General features: G+C 35.5%; 1 protein-coding gene across 4 annotated transcripts in view; it reads left to right on the top strand.

Moving 5' to 3' along the window:
- The window catches only part of GSTCD (glutathione S-transferase C-terminal domain containing), a 230,969-nt gene that overhangs the window by 321 nt on the left and 224,897 nt on the right, over window positions 1–5,751 (top strand). The gene's annotated exons all lie outside the window — the stretch shown is intronic.

Here is a 5,751-nt window from a genome sequence, read left to right as displayed (position 1 = left end):
GTAAAGAGGGCGCTCGGGCCACCGGCTCCCCAGCCCCCGCGACCCTTCAATGACTGCTCTTGGCGTCGGGGGTCGACAGGGCTGAGGATGCGTGGGAAGGGCGGGAAGGGTGAGGGCGTGGAATCAGTGTCCCGATTTTTCTCCAGCCCCACGGCCGTCTTGGCGTCTTTAGTCACGGGTCCTGGGTGTACGGGCGGAGGGCTTCGGGCCCCTTCTCAGTTTTAGGCATTTCCAAGTTTTCCCTGGTCCCATGGTTTCTGCTGGTGGGGAAAAGGAGCAGCTTCCAATTGTAGAAGCTGTATGAGGTCTCTGACCGTTTGCTTTTAAGTGTAGTTTCAAGGCTTTTGGGATCACGCTTTAACTTTTTCTCTTTGACACTTGGTTTTCCATTTCAGCCCTTCCTGATTGGAGAAAGCAGTGGTATGTGAATACTACTTAACCGTTGCTCCAAAGGACTTTCCTCATTTTGGGCCATTTGCTTATGTTACACCGTCAAAACGGTGTTCTTCTTCTTCTTCTTTTTTTAACTAAGATAGAAAGCTTGGTTTTAATTTGCGTGAACTTAAAAAAAATTTTTTTAGCATCAAAGTACAAATATTTCCCATCTCAGTTTTCTACCTAGTTTCGGAATTAGGTGACTTTTTTTTTCACCTTTATTCTTAATGCTAGGATCCGTTAATGCCATGATCCCTTAGTGCCATGATCCCATCCCTTGTTCTTGAATACCAAGGGATTGCCAGCATTTAATAATATATCTTGGGTTAAATTATTAATAAAGAGAGTAGTGTTCTAATTTTTTTTTCTAAGGTTTTCAATAGAAACTGTTGACAGGAGAAAATGCAAAAGCTGGCAAGAACTAGATACATGACAGTTTAAAACGTGAATATCATTTAAATATTGTGAAAATAAATTCTTTGTTAAAACACAATAACTGAGTGCTGTCATATTTAATAAATCAAGCATTAAGCTGTGTTTTTTTTTTTTTTGCTTTTTAAACTTTGATGGGGTACATACACTAAGTATTGCTTTTAGCATACTTGTTACTTCCAATTGTGTTGAGTTATACTCAAAAGTATCACTTTAAGATGTCTAACTTCAAAAATAAGTTAAAATATCAAGATTTGAGAGTTGTTTGATCATTGCTTTTGTTTTCTTTACACTTCTACTCCATGTAGTGCTCCCATTAAGTTTTTACTTGGTAGCTTTTGCATCTTCACCTGCAGTTTGAAATAAGTATAAATCCTGTGTATCCAGTTGGCCTTCCTAACAGCAAAGATTTAACAGACCTTGAAACTAACAAATTATGGGGCTAGGCAACGGAAATGTTTGTGGTATATAAAAAAGAAAAAAAAAAAAAACAACCCAGTGCCTTGTATATGTTGTGGTATGTAGTTCCCTGCATATATGTTGTTTTTTATCCTCAAGCATTCAAAGCAGCCTAATGAATTCTGTTATGATTAACACTTGGAATGCAGGGATTTAAAGCTTTTAGATCAAAACAGGCACCAGTATTGCTTGTTGTGGGAATTTAGTAATTTTATTTCAGTCCTGCTGATGCTTCAAACATGTTAGCATTCACAGTGTGGATCTCTTAGTTATGAGGTCAGGCTGAGTGGCAAGCATTATGATACCATGGTAACATGATCCCCTGATTCTCCAGTGAGAAGCTGACACACTTCCCTTATGGCTAAGGTTACTGTAAGCTTTTTACTTTTAAACTTTTTTCTTTAATACTTCTTTTCCACATGAGAAAACATCTAATTTAATCATAGGATTTTGTCCTTGAGGACTTAACTGTCCTCACATTACATAATGTAATGAGCTCTGAAGAAACTCATTTTTTTTTTCCTTTTTCAACTTTTAATGTTTAAAGTAATTTGCTGTTATGTATATCTCTAGGGACAAGGTTTTTTTTTTTTTTTTTTTTTTTAATCTGTATTGTAAGAATGAATGGGATTCTGCAACCAAATAATTAGTGTCATTTTGTGGAATGTATAAAACACAGGTTAAGTTCTTATATTGATAATGCTGAGAGCTTGATATAGGAGGGAATTTAAACCAGTTTAAATTTAAATTTTAATCTGTAGGAAAAATTAACTTATAAAATCTTTATACTTGTAAACTGTGTCAAACTATTTATTTTGTATAATAAAAAAGTATGTGCAGACTAAGGGTTTCACTTTTATATTCTACCATTTGTGACTCCCTGGGTTTTATCCTGAGAACACTTCCCGCCCCCCCCCCCATATTTGAAAAATGACCCTCTTAGTTCAACATGAATCCTTACCTCTCCTGGGAAGAAGTTTGGAAATATAAAAAGCATAGTTTGGGTTTTGTCCATCAAAAGTTTTTTTTTTTTTTTTAATAGTGTTAATGGATTAGGAATTTGGGGATAAATAAGTAATAATAGTGATGGAGTTTTCTACTCTGTCACATGGGGTCACTATGATTCGAAAATTGAGTAGATGGCACAACAACTATAACAATAATGAATACTTACAAAGGGCTTCCTATGTCACAGATACTGTTCCTACAAGGCACTGTATGGTAGATACTGTTATACTCATTTTATAAACGAGTAAACTAATGCACAAAAAAGATTTTGTACAGCTACAACGTATCCAGGATTTGAACTCAGTCTGGCTCAAGAGTCTGAGCTCTTGTCCATGACTATAAATTTCTTGATGTATATATATTCTTGCTAACTATATAAACTGGTTAGATCCCTAGTTCTCCTGTCTGAATATCAATACACATCAAAACTTCTATGCTTTATTTACAGGTTTGTTTAGATTTCAGTTATACTTTTTCCCATTCAGCTCATAGAGATTATTCTGTTTCTCCAATTTAATTTACACTTTGGCGGATCCTTAAAATAGGTTTATTAATTTGAAAAAAAAGAATGGTGTTATGAAGATTGAGGTTCATGCTGTACTGAGACTAAAATGCTCAGGAACACTCTCATTACAGTCATTACTGATATTCGTTTATGTGTATTTACTCATTCCTTGAACTAAAAGTTGTTGGAGAGACTGCAGTAAATAAAATAGATGAAGTCCCTGCCCCGTAGGGTTTTCTAGGCTGTAAACTTCATGGGAGCATATGCCAGGTCTTTTTCCCGTGGAGCTGCTGGGCTTGTTTGAACTGCAAACATTTTGGTTAGCAGCTGAGCACTTAACTGTTGCATGATCAGAGTGTAAAAAAAAAAAATGATCAGAGTGTGCAAACTCAAAAACCAAACCCACTGCCATCAGGTCAGTTCTGACTCATAGGGACCCCATAGGGTTTCCAAGGCTGTAAATCTCTGTGGAAGCAGATTGCCACATCTTTCTCCTGGGGAGCTGCTAGTGGTTTCGAACCACGGACCTTTTGGTTAGCAGTCAATCGCTTTAACCGCTGCGCCACCAGGGCCACCAATGTGCAGTGAGTTGCAATTTAAAATTTTTTTACTGTGTGGCATGATCAAAAAGTTTGAAAGGCATTGATCAAAGGAGTGAGTGTAGATTGAGAAGAGGGCAAAGCACTGAGCCATGGGTCACTGAAAGGTCTGAGAAGGATATGGTAAAGGGGATCAGGAAGCAACTGTCAGAGAGCTTAATCCAGTGTTGAAAATTGCCCAATAACCATGCCCTCAGAATGGAGGTTTTCATCAAGGATTACTAAGACAACACACTTGCTGAGAATAACTGTTAATTGCTGATGAATTTTGCTTTGATGAAATTGTTGCTGCAATAAAGTTATATGCTTCAATTTATAAAATTCTAAACTTAAAAAATAGCACTATTTGATGTTATAGAAATACTTTTTGAGTGTTTTCAAAACAGATACTTTTAATAGTTCAACAAATACTTTTGGTTTGATGTACAATTCTCTTCCATAAATTGGAATTAAAATGTATTTAAGGATTGTGACGATTAGAAGTAATGTATAAATGTTCTGTGTGGTCAGCAAATAGTAGATGGACAATAAAATCTAATACTATTTAGAATAATATGCTTTGTTCATTCATCTAGCATTTATTAAATTTCTAGCAAATTCCAGGCAGTGATATTGTCTTATTTAAAAAAAAAAAATCTTAATATTTTACTGCACTTACACAATTTTCTTGGCATTATCTATTATATATAATTTATCAACTTATAATGTAATATTTAGTTGCTATAGAGCCCGACTTGAACTTTGAACACAAAACTTTCAAAACGCCTTATCTATTTTATGGAGTGATATGCTTATTTTTTTTCTCATTCTCCCACTTTATATGTGGGGTAAAGTAAAAAACACTCATAAAACTCATTCCCTTTTCATATGTGAAATGTTTCAATTTATTAAAGCCAAGATATATTTATTAGAATGAGAATGCAGAAAAGCCTAATTCATAAAATCTTAAACCTGTGACTAGTTCAGCCATTTAAAAATGTCTTTGAAGATTCCCAAGAAACCCAGGCTTCAATATTTGATTTACGTTACTTAGTCCCTCTGCTGCAAGATTTTCCAAGCAAACTGGCATGTCCAGGGAGAAGATACACACTTTACCAGCTCTGTTCAGCTCTTGAGTTTTGTGGGTTTTGCCTTCTGCTTTCTCACTTCTCCTCAGTATCAGTTGCAGTATGGTACCTGTCAAATCTAAGAGAAAGAGCAAATGACACTACTGCTGTGCTTGGCAGGAGTGTAATGTGCAGTAACGAGAGCTCTGCCCCAGAAGCCCCCGGAGACCCAGAAGATGATTCTATAGTACCTACCTTCTTAAAGGCCATGACATAAAATTAATGAACTATGGAATTCTCCAAGTAGAAATGGGGAAGGAAAACAGATGGGTTTCTTTACCTAGCATATTTGTAAACTTTGAACACATACTATGTACTACTCCCTTGAGACACTAAGACCCAGTGGAGGCCAAAAACATATTAAATTTGTACAAGTTTTCTTAGAAAATATGTTAGTACTTATTGGGGAAAAATTGCCCAGGGGAAGTAACTTTTTTTAAACTCCAAGATCATTAAGTCACATTTTTAATCTTTCAGGAAAAGAACACCAACAACTACATTGGAAAAAAAAAATTATATTAAAAATCAACAGTACTTTGCATTTTCTCTCAGGCATCTCATTAATTTTTAGAGATCTCCATAGGCAGGTTATTGCTATTTTGTTGGCATTTAGCATTTATTAAGTGCTCACAGTGAGAAGAGTTTATAGAATATGTAACAGCCGCTTTTCAAGATTCTTATATTTAGAAAGTGGCAAATATATATGTACTCTAATTTTTTATATTTCTACATATCTTAATTCAACAAAAACTGTAAAATACCATAGCATTGCTTTGAATTAAAAAATGTTAGCAAGACTAGTCTCATAATTACTCTTTCCTAGACTGTTGGATAAGTGAGGGGATCCATCATGTTTTCTTTCAAATCTGCCTTGTTGAAGCGCGTAGGGACCTTCTTTATAGTATCTTACTGTCAGAAGAGGAAATTAAGAGGATTAGTAAATTAATCAGCAGTACATTTCCAGGGGCAAACTCCACAGAGACATCAATTCCTACAAAGTGTGGTTCGTTCTTTTTGCCTGGAAACTTTAATAAATCCCCTTAATATGTTTTAAAATCAGTTACTAGGTGCCGAACAAAAACCCTCCCTGAGGTAATATAAGTTCAGGTTTCCATGGGTTAAAAAGTTGTAACTTCCAAATTACTTGAAATAGTTTTTCCTCAGCTAATCTTTTAAAGAAGTTACAATTCATGGTGCATATCCGTTA

This window comes from Loxodonta africana, chromosome 5 (assembly GCF_030014295.1).
Source record: "Loxodonta africana isolate mLoxAfr1 chromosome 5, mLoxAfr1.hap2, whole genome shotgun sequence".
In the NCBI taxonomy this organism is placed as follows: domain Eukaryota; kingdom Metazoa; phylum Chordata; class Mammalia; order Proboscidea; family Elephantidae; genus Loxodonta; species Loxodonta africana.
The sequence above is the reverse complement of the archived record's forward strand: the minus strand, read 5'-3'. Positions and strand labels throughout refer to the sequence as shown.